Source organism: Echinops telfairi, unplaced genomic scaffold, assembly GCF_000313985.2.
Source record: "Echinops telfairi isolate 266 unplaced genomic scaffold, ASM31398v2 ScPeMD7_443;HRSCAF=831, whole genome shotgun sequence".
Lineage (NCBI taxonomy): Eukaryota > Metazoa > Chordata > Mammalia > Afrosoricida > Tenrecidae > Echinops > Echinops telfairi.
The window spans coordinates 46,857,393-46,868,242 of record NW_022104341.1 but is presented as its reverse complement, the minus strand read 5'-3'; the positions used below and the strand labels follow the sequence as shown (position 1 = coordinate 46,868,242).

Below are 10,850 nucleotides of genomic sequence, written 5' to 3'. Positions count from 1 at the left end.
TTGAAGGAAGGCTATGGTAAGAAGGGAGTGGGGAGGGACAGGGAAAGAGGGCAGGGGGGAACATGCTGTACATGGGGGCAATGGAGGAGAGTGTGACTGGGATACGGTTACACTGTGCAGCTATGTTTTGTATGTTTTTCCTTGTGTGTTATATTCCACAAATAAAGGTTGCAGGAGGGGGGGGGGGGCGCGGAAGAGGGGAGGGCCAAGCCTTGAACACTTTCCAGTTTCCTTTCCCATCAGATCTAAACATTAATCCCAGTGGTTACAAAAGGAGGAAAAGTAACACTGAAACTGACTTCCATGCTTTTGTAGCAGGTGGGTTAGTTTTAAACAAAACAAAAGACAAAATATCCTTTTAACTTGTCTGCCCTTTTCTAGAAAAAAAGAAAATCACTCAGGACCTTTGAAATCCACTAAACATTGACAGACCCTGAAAGGAGCGTATGCAGAATAAATCTGTGCTGAGTTCGATTAACGGTCAAAGAAATCACAACAAGGAAATCTGAGACCTCTTCTTGGATTCACAGATGTTTGAAACTAGATTCTACTACTTAGGCAGACAGTTCATTTCACTTGCTTAGCTAAACTCAGACCTCGTGAAATGAGTTTCCTTGACGAACAGATACTTGGGTAGAATCTTGATAAAGACTGAGCATTATCAAGCTAAATAGTTGGGATGGATTTATCTTCTGGTCTTATGACTATACCATCCGCTTTTTGCTCATCCGTGGGAATCAGTTCTTTCTTTTCTTTTTGACAAAAATCATAGTCTATTTAAAACATTTAAATTTCATAATGCTTTTATCTGAGCAGTATAATCATGCTTTTCGGATGATGATTACACGACTTATTTTAAAACAATAGGTTAGTTCAGAGGGCACTTTGGTAGTAGGTTTAGTCAAGGGACTGTTTTGTTTTTTTTAAAAATTATTTATTGGGGGCTCTCACAGCTCTTATCACAATCCATACAATTATCACAGTCCATTGTGTCAGGCACATTTGTTGCCGCCATTTTTCAAAACATTTCTTTTCAAAACATTTTCTTTCTACCTGAGCCTTCTGTATCAGCTCCTCGCCTCCTCCTCACCCCCGCCCCCTGCCCAGTGAACCCTTGATAATTTATAATTTTTTTTCTCAATGTCTTACACCGACCAGTCTCCCTTTACCCATGTTTCTGTTGTTTGTCCTCCTGGGGTAGCGGGGTTATACCGATCATTGTGATTGCTTCCCCCTTTCTCTCCCCACCTTCCTCCTACCCTCCTGGTATGGCTACTGTCATTATTGGTCCTGAGGGGCTTATCTGTCTTGGATTCCCTGTGTTGTGAGCTCTTATCTGTACCTGTGTGTGCTCTGGTCTAGCACGATTTGTAAGGTAGAATTGGGGTTATGATAATGAGGGGGAAAGCATTAAAGAATTAGGAGAAAGTTGTATGTTTCATCGGTACTATACTGTACCCTGACTGGCTCGTCTCGTCCTTGTGACCCTTCTGTAAGGGGATGTCCAGTTGTCTACAGATGGGCTTTGAGTCTCCACTCTAGCCTCCCCCTCATTTATATCAATATGATTTTTGTTCTGGGTCTTTGATGCCTGATACCTGATCCCATCGACACCTCATGATTGTTGCTTCTCAGTTAGATGGCAGCTTATTTATCTATAGCTGGTCACCATCAGCTTTCTTCATCACAATTGCTTAAGCACCCATTTTGTCTTCAGTGTTGAAAGGGTGAGCATCACAGAATGCCAGGTTATTAGAACAAAGTGCTTTTGTATTGAGGGAGTACTTGAGTAGAGGCCAAATGTTCATCTGTTACCTTAATATTTAACCTATAAATATATGCACATAGATCGATTTCCCTATTATTACATATACATACATTTACATATGTACATGCCTGTATTTAGACCTCTATAAATGCCCTTTGCCTCTTAGTTCTTTCCTCTATTTCCTTTTACTTTCTTCTTGCTTGTCCCACTATCATGTTCTACCTTCATTCAGCTTTCATTAATTCCTCTTGCCTGCACTGATCAAGCCCCACCAGGCATCCTATGCCCTCCTCACCATCTATTTTAGATCACTTGTTGTTCCCTTATTCCTGGTTTCTTCTCCCTTCCTTCCTCCTATTCCATCTCCCTGCCCTCCCACCTTGCCCTCTCCCATGTCTCCTCAGAACTGTCTGTCCCATTGTTTTCCCTTCAGGATTGTTTATCCCACCTTATTTATCTAGATAGATATGCAAAAATAACAATAAACACATAAACAAAACAAAGGAAAGTAAAACTGCAACAACAAAAAAACAAAGCAATAACAAAAAGAAAAGCCTATAAATAGTTCCAGGTCTGTTTGTTGACCTTTATGAATGTTTTCTGGTCGAGTCTGATGAGGTGCCATGCCCTGCCCCTGAAGTCTATTTTTGGGATTCCTTGGGGACTTCATTGCTTTGTTCCCCTGTGCTACTCTGTTGCACACCCTTAGTGTTTTGCTTTGAAGTGGTGGGGTCGGATCGGGCACAATTCCCGCACTGTGTCTCCAGTTTTGACCACTGTAGTGCTATGGTCAGTGAGAGACATCGTGTCTTGTGGTGGGGCCGGCCCTATGTTCTTCTCTGTGCATTGGCTGCTCTGAGTAGGAATATCATCCTCAGGGCTTGGTGGGCCAGGATGTGAGAAATCAGTTCTTGACACAACAAGCAAAAGAAAAAAATTTAAAAAAATATATAGCATTATTACCTTCCTTTGACTAACTGGTCAATGGCTTTCTGTTTCATTTGGAATAAATCACAACCTGTTTATCATGACTCCAAAAGCCTATGTGATTGACCCGTCTCCTCCTCCAGCCTCCTCTAAAGCACTGCACCTCTTATACTCTCTGTTCAACTTCTCTGGCTTCTCTTCATGCCCTGCAGCTAAAAGATGACACATGTGGTGGAATGGCGAGTAGTTCTGTGTGACCGGAAATAGGTGGTACTTAAAGTTGGTGAGATATGAGGTAGGCTAAGGAGTTTTACCTTGACTTTGTAAATTATGGAATACATTTGAAATTTTTTAACTCCAAGACAAAATGTGGTTGAGTCATTGAACTATGGAATAGGATATTCTATTGTCTTACTTATGTATTAGCATATTCAAATATGCTATATTTGAATTGGCTATAGTCTTTGCCCTTTGTGTATTGACATTTTCCTATGGCAGCATTATTGATTGTATGGACAAAATTCCTTTCATCATGTTGTATGTGGAAACATAGCAGTGACATTTGATCCTTTATGGTGTGATGCAACCAGTCTCACTTAAGACACGTGTTCCTGAAACCGGGCAGTTGGGTTGGAGTCTTACATTGGCTACAAGCCACATTGTATGGCCACACACTATATAATAGAAGTGTATCCTCTGTAAAGTCTATTACATAATGATAAATATATCTGTCAATCTATTTGACAGTACTGATAGCAATAAAATATTCTTTCTTCTTTTTTTATTTTAAAGATCTAAATTTTTATTCTTAATGTCTTTCTTAAGCTAGGCTCTCTAAAGAAGCAGAACCAATGATATATAGTGCGTTAGTCTGGGTAGACTAGAGAAACAAATTGATATACAGTCATGTGTGTATAGGAAAGAGCTTTATATAAAGAATAATTGTACATTAAGAAAGCATCCCAGCCCATTCCAGATCAAGTCAATAAGTCTGATATTAGCCCATATGTCTGATACCAATCCATAAAGTCCTCTTCAGTCTCATGAAACACATGTAATGATGCTGAATGCAGGAAGATCACAGGCCAGTGGGTTGGGGAGTCTTGTGGATCCAGTGGCAATGGAAGCATCTCAGTGCTGGCAGGGGTCCCCAAGTAGCTCCTTCAGCTCCAGGGCTCTAGCATAGCTCCTTATATCTTGTCCACAGGTATGTCTCTCAGAGAGTGAGCTCATGTCCCGCTTCCAGCAAGCTGTTTATCTCCTTAGTGCCTCCAAATGAGGTCATCAAGCTGTGACCTGATTGACAGACTAAACATTCCTTAAGTCTCAAATGGACAACAGATTATGTCACAACCACATATAGATATAATATATACATCTATATGTATATATGAATTTATAATTTTACATCAAAGATATGGCTCACATGGTTGTAGAAGCTGGCAAGTGTGAGTCCAGGAAGTTTCCCAGTTCATGGTTGGGTGTTAGGGTAGATTCTTCTCCAGACTCTTGTAGCTGGGGGGCCTGATGATTGGCAGAAAGACAACTGGCTGCAGAGGAAATGAATCCAAGAGCAGCAGGTCAGATGTCAGTTCACTGACACTTCCCAGACTCGTTGGGCAATACAACAAACTCAAATATACAGACCTGGAAGTCCAGGAGCCAGATGCAGCATCTAGACTCAGCAAAAAGTAAGCAAATTTTCCTATAGCATCCACATACACAGGAGGTAGGCCACATGCCTGAGGAAACCTTCTTTCAATTGTAGCAGGGTTGTGACCTGAGTAAAGGGATTCTATTCCACCCTAATCTTTTTACGACTGGGTGGCTGCTCATGATGTATATCAAGATTGGGTTGATTATATTGTGTTGGTCATGCCATGGGGGCCACTAGGTTTTAACAACCAAACCACTGAGAATCTTGGTCCTGCAAAGTTAACGCAAAACCTAACTAGCACAACAAATAAGTTATTATGTTTCATTCCTGCAGTGCAAGTGAGACTCTAAAGGCTTCAAAGATATTTCTAATTTTAGGCGGCCTGTGAATAAATGCAACTCAATAGCTTTGTTTCCTGTGATAGTTAGACATTGTGTCAACTTGGCTGGTCCAGATCCTTTTTGCTACAGATGAAAAGTGAATGATGTGATATTAAATAGGCGTGTGTGTGTGTGTGTGTGTGTGTGTGTGTGTGTGTGTACAGCTTGTTTCCCTGTATCCCCTCAGCCCCTGGGGAGGTGGTAGGGTGGGATGGGGTGGGGATCCTTAAAAAAGATGGCTTGACTCTTCATGGTTGAATTCTTTGTTTGAGCTGTGTTCATTGGGCCATGTCCGATATAAAATTTCCCAAATAGACTTGCAGAAGACCCACAGGGGAGATAGTAATTTATGACAAAAGTTGCATGCCCTTGCCATAAAAATTAAGTGGAAATAAAGGAATGCAAGCTCCCATCCCTAAGAAACAAAGGAAGTCCCTCAGCACTGCCTACCTGCAAACCAGCGCCATCTTCTGGGGACTGTGGCTGTTGTTATGTGCCATTGGGTTGGCTCGGAACCACAGTGACCCTATGCATGACCGAACGGCACTCCCGGGTCCTGTGCCATCCCAGCTGTTCTTGGGTTTGACCCCATCAGCGCAGCCACGGTGTCCATCCATTCTGTGAAGGCCTTCCTCTTTTTCACTGTCCCTCCATTTTACCAAGCATGATGTCCTTCACCAGGGACCAGTCTCTCCGGACAACATGCCCAAAGCATGTGAAGTGAAGTCCTGCCATTCTTGCCTCTAATGAACATTCATACTCCTTCCAAGACAGATCTGTTTGTTCTTTTGGCAGCCCATGGTACTGTTGATGCTTGTGGCCAGCATCAGAGTCCAGAAGCATTGATTCTTCATTGGTCTGCCTTTTTCAATGTCTGACTTTCATATGCATATAAGGTGATTGAAAATACCGTGGCTTAGATCAGGTGCCCCTTAGACTTCAAAATAACATCTGTGCTTTCCAACACTTTAAAGAGATATTGTGCAGCAGATTGACACAATGCAATATCAGTGGACTGGTGACATGTAATTACTGCATGCAGTTTTACGGACCAGTTTATGAGAAGCTGTTTTTAGTTTTTCATGGATTGTAGCAAAGGAAAATACAGAAAGAGAGAAGAGGATTTCCATCACTTGGGCAAATTTGTTCTCCATAATCTATGGAGAAAAACCATCAGGTTTTCAGCCTCCCAGGATCTGTCCCTCAGTATTTCCCCACTGCTTACTGTGCAGATGCAAAGGCCAAGGCAATCCCTTTCTTTAGTGTGGCGGCGACAGCAGGGAGACCACCTTGTCACTAGGGTGTGGCTGGGCCTCTAAAAGAGGTCAATGTCTGGGAAGACTGCTGGCCAAATTACGAGGAGGAGGCTGGGGACTTTCGGAAAGTTATCCAGGTGAAGAAAGGGGGGTGAGTGTCCTAGAGGGAAGAAACCGTCCTGAAGAAACAGCGTGGAGGTGATCCTGCCGTGAGCATGACATCGTCCTCAGAGCAGGGCTGTGTGGATTGAAGTATGCAGATCTGGGGGTTGTGGTTGTCATGATATTGTAAAGGTACAGAAGCATGAATTTTATGTGCCAGATTAAAGCATATGGATTTCTGCCCCAAGGTATCAGGGATGATTATAATAACGACCCCAAGGGAACCTGTGACTCATTGCGATCCTGTTAGACAGTAGAATTGCTCTGTGAGTTTCCGAGGATGCAAATCATTATGGGAGCAAGAAATGTCATCTTTCTCCCTCTGGAGCAGCTGGTGGGTTCAAACTGTCAACCTTTCAGTTAGTAGTCCAATAGGAACCCTATCGAAGGCTTGCCTTGTGCTGAGCACTGTTTATCCTGTCCATTTCCCAATGGCTCCTTGAGTTTAGGTACTAACTTCATTTGCCAAGAAGAAAAGCAAAAAGCACAGAGACCTTTATTAAGTTGCCCTGCGCCACACAGCCAATACGTTTTAGATCCAAGTGTATGACCTCTAGGAGTCTGACTTCAGAGTCTCTGCTGCTGACCACAGTGTTCCATGCGCATTCCTTCCAGGGACTGACCTCAGTCGCCGCAGAGAAGACGCCAGCTGCTGGCAAACCCACGGGCGAGAGCAGCAGCGTGCCCCAGAAGGTTTTCAGTGGCTGCGTGTTGGGACAGAAGATTGTCAGGCCTTTTCCCCAAGGTGTCCCTGGGTGGGCTCCAGTCTCCAGCTTTTTGGAAAGCTGCTGACCGCTTAACTATTTGCATGACTCCTGAACCCCCTTCATCCAGTGAAACAGGGAAAAGACATATAATTAACATTTCAAAAGATTGTGGGCTGGAGCATGGACTATCGGATGCAGGGAAGTCAGTACTTCCAGGTTTGCCCCTGCTGCAACTAGCAAGGCTTGTTTCAGGAGTGTCTGCTCTCTGTCTGTCTTGCTGTGGAAGGCCATTGCAGTCATCTCTGTCAACAGATACTTCCCTTTCCCCCTCCCTCCCTCATTGACTTTATGCTCATCTTCACCCCCCAAGTTAACTCGCTTCTTCTTCCTTGTGCTACTACTCGGCCAGTTCGTGTATATGTCCGGGAGGCACATGACCACACATATACCTGTGACAGAGATGTAATGCGCACACTCCACTATTAGGATTGAAGTGATCCTAGTAAACATAGGATCTGGAGCCAGGATTTGCACTGTGGTCCTCCATATGCTGATTGTGGCCCCTGTGTTGGGGGACTGGGGCCATATCCTTCTTTGATTCTCAGCTCCCTCTTCTCTACACTGAGTATAGTAACTCCCTTGGTTATAGTCAGGATCAACACACTGAAATCAGATTACATACTTTGTATAAACATTGTTCATTAGTTATATTGTCTCGAGTGCAAGAAATTTGAGTGACCAGTTTACTGTTCTTTTGTAATCCTGTATCATTCATGACTACTATTTAATGGGCTACCTTGTTTCAGAGTTGAGGAGAGATGTAGGCAGCCTGCGGATGAATAGTTGCCTTTTAGAAAGGCAATGGGATATTTTGTTACTAGAAACGAAGAGGCTGGGGGTGCAAACCTTTTATCTAGGTGATGTCTGTACCTGGACAGGGGTCAGACAGATGACTATTCACTAAGTGTGATTTGGATTGACTTACTTATGCTCTTTGAACTTCAGCCGCTGCCTGGAAAATGAAGGCAGAGCTGCCTATTCTCAAAGACAGTTGTGAGGAAAATAAAATGGGAAATGATATGTAATGTGCTTAGCATATAGGTAATAAATAATAAATGCTTATGATTATTAATTTATTCCTGATGAGAATGGGGTTAGTGTCATGTCATGCCTGTGTGTTGCAGAAGAAGGGGAAAAACATAATAGAAATGTTTATGCTGTTTTTCCTCTCCCTCACCACCCCCTTTACTCCTCCCTTCTCCAATCTTTTTCTCGCCTTGGGCCAAATGAAATGAGATGTCTTGTAAACACAGGACAGCCTTTGCCACAGAGCCCTCAGACACGACCTTCTAACACTCAGATATAATGAATCAAAACACCAATGGCTGAGAGTCCTTGGTTGAATTTTTAACTTCTCAGGAACCTGCAGAATGCTAAGCTACCAACTGTGGTAATTCACTCCAGGTGGAATGGAGAAGCAGGCACTGCTGGTGTTAAGCATGGCCACCTAGCCGATGCTTACTGACCCATGGTCATGACGATGGGGCTGTCACCACTACCTGATAGCTAGAAGTATGTCTAGGAAATGGAAAGAAACCATTTCCTCTTGAAATGAGGTGGATGAAAGCGCTGTTTTCTTTTGAACCGTATATACTCAAGTAAAAGCCGACCGATTATCAGCCGAGACACCTAATTTTAGCACAAAACTGCATTAAAAATGTGCTGAAAACTCAGCTTATACTTAAGTATATATGGTACTTTGCCTTCAGAGAGATTTGGTAAAGCTTTGCACGGACTTCTGGCTCGGCGTGCAAGACCTGGAAGCCTCTTAAAGGAAAACAAAACAAAAACCAGTGCCGGTGCTTGCCAGGCCCCGTGTCACTGCAGCAGCTTATCGCATTTACTTTACTGTTTGGAGGATTGGAAACTAGTCTCTGAAGGGCATTTCTCTTAATGACTTGCAATATTAATATGGAAAGCTTGCTTGCTGGACAATACAGTGAGTAATTGATCCCCCCTCCCCCACATTGGTTATTACAGGAGCCCTGGTGGCATGGTGGCTACACATTGGGCTGCTAAGCCCAAGGTTAGCAGTTCAAAACCGCCAGCTGCTTCAAAGGAAAAAGATGAAACTTTCACCTCTTGTCAAGTGTTACAGTCCCAACAACAACTCACAGCGGGAGCACTTCTGCCCTGACCTACAGGGTTGCTATCAGAATCAGCGCAATGGCAGTGAGTGTGGTTTCATTTAATTGGTTCTCAGGTTCTTTATTCCCTGAGCAAGCCCAGCCCTAAAAAACCAAGAACCTTTCATTTATTTTAATATCATAATGCATGTTTAAAAAGTGTACAAATCAATTAAAGACATAGTCAAATGATTTAGCGCAGTGAATGTTTATGTTTTCCCTGTCTATGTGAAGAAGAATGTGGTACCAGGATTGGAGAGAGGCTTAGAAACAACCTGTGGTGTGCAAATGACTCAACCTTAGTTGTTGCAATGAAGAGGACTTTAAGCACTTGCTGATGAAGATCAGAGATTGCAGTTTAGTATGGATTACCACTCAATGTAATGATGTCCCAAATCCTCACAACTGGACCAACAGGTAGCAAATGGAAAGAAGATTGATGTTGTCAAGGATTTTATCTTGCTTTTTTCTCATTCTCTTGTTCAAAAGATCATCAGTGCTCATGGAAACAGAAGTCAGGCGATCAAAGAGCACATTGTATTCGGTAAGTCTGCTGCACAAGATCTCCTTACAGTCCTGAAAAGGCAAGGCTGTAACTTTGAGGATGAAGGTCTGCCTAACCTAAGGAAAGGTATTTTCAGTTGGCTCATATGCTTATGAAAGTTGGACATTGCATAAGGAAGACAGAAGAAGAATCGATGTGTTTGAAATAAGGCGTTGGCAAAGAATATTGAAAGCACCATGGACTACCAGAAGAACAAACAGATCTGTTTGGAAGAAGTAAAGTCAGACTGCTGCCTCGAGACAAGGATGGTGAGACTTTTGACATGTTCTTAGAGAGACCAGTCCCTGGAGAAGAACATCATGCTTGGTCAAGTGGAGGGCAGTGAAAAAAGAAAGATCCTTGACAAGGTGGATTGACCCATGCTTGCGACAATGGACTCAAGCCAAGGAGCAATTATGAGGACGGTGGAGGGCAGGGCAGCGTCTTGTTCTGTTGTATGTAAGGTCACTATGAGAAGGAACTGATTTGATGGCACCTGGCTGACAACAACAATGCGTGAGGATTGCAGACCTCCTGTAATTGTTGTTGGCTACCCACTTGCACAAAAGAATGAAATGCCTAATCCTCCTTCATCTTGAGGCATCCCTATAATCTGTTGGGAATGTGACTTCTGAGATCTATAGGCTTTTCTTTGGCTGATTTCCAGAAGTCACTAGCGGGGATGTTCTTTCCAGTCCACGTTATTCTGGAAGCTCCGCCGAGAGAGCACCATCACAGCAGTGAGTACACCGCCACTGATGGGTGGTGTCTGTGCACGAGGGCTGGGCCAGAATTGAACTGGTGTGGTCTGCGGCCTGGAATGTGCGAATGCTACCACTGAATCACCACTGCCTCCAGACCCCTGGCTCCCCGAGAATAGTGGCCTTCTTACTCCTTTCAATGAGCTTGCTGTTCTGACGTTATAAAGAAAATCAAAGAGAGTATGAGAAGTTTTGTCACCTAACCAAACATCTTTATACACTGTGGCTTGGTTTTGTCTCATCTTTGAACTTCATATTTATGGAATCATTCAGTACAGTGTTCATCTCTGTGCGACTTCCATTCCATTCCATTTTGGGAGGGTCCCCATGTCGTGTACAGCTGCTCCTCTCCCTCCTCATTCTCTTGTTCAAAAGATTTATCAATCTTTATTGGTGTCTTCAGTACTTCTTGTTGTGTGTTTTGCCTCTACAGACTTCAAAACCCAAAATGTTATTGTTCTTATTTTGCACTATCCATGTTGATTTTGATTTGCTTATGTGC

At 43.2% G+C, this 10,850-nt stretch overlaps 1 non-coding gene across 1 annotated transcript; it reads left to right on the top strand.

Annotated features, from left to right (window-relative positions):
* The first annotated feature begins 218 nt into the window (after nucleotides 1-218).
* On the top strand, nucleotides 219-339 carry LOC115870240. The gene has a single exon (XR_004046610.1). It is a non-coding gene; the product is annotated as a small nucleolar RNA SNORA61 (small nucleolar RNA).
* Nucleotides 340-10,850: the final 10,511 nt, after the last annotated feature.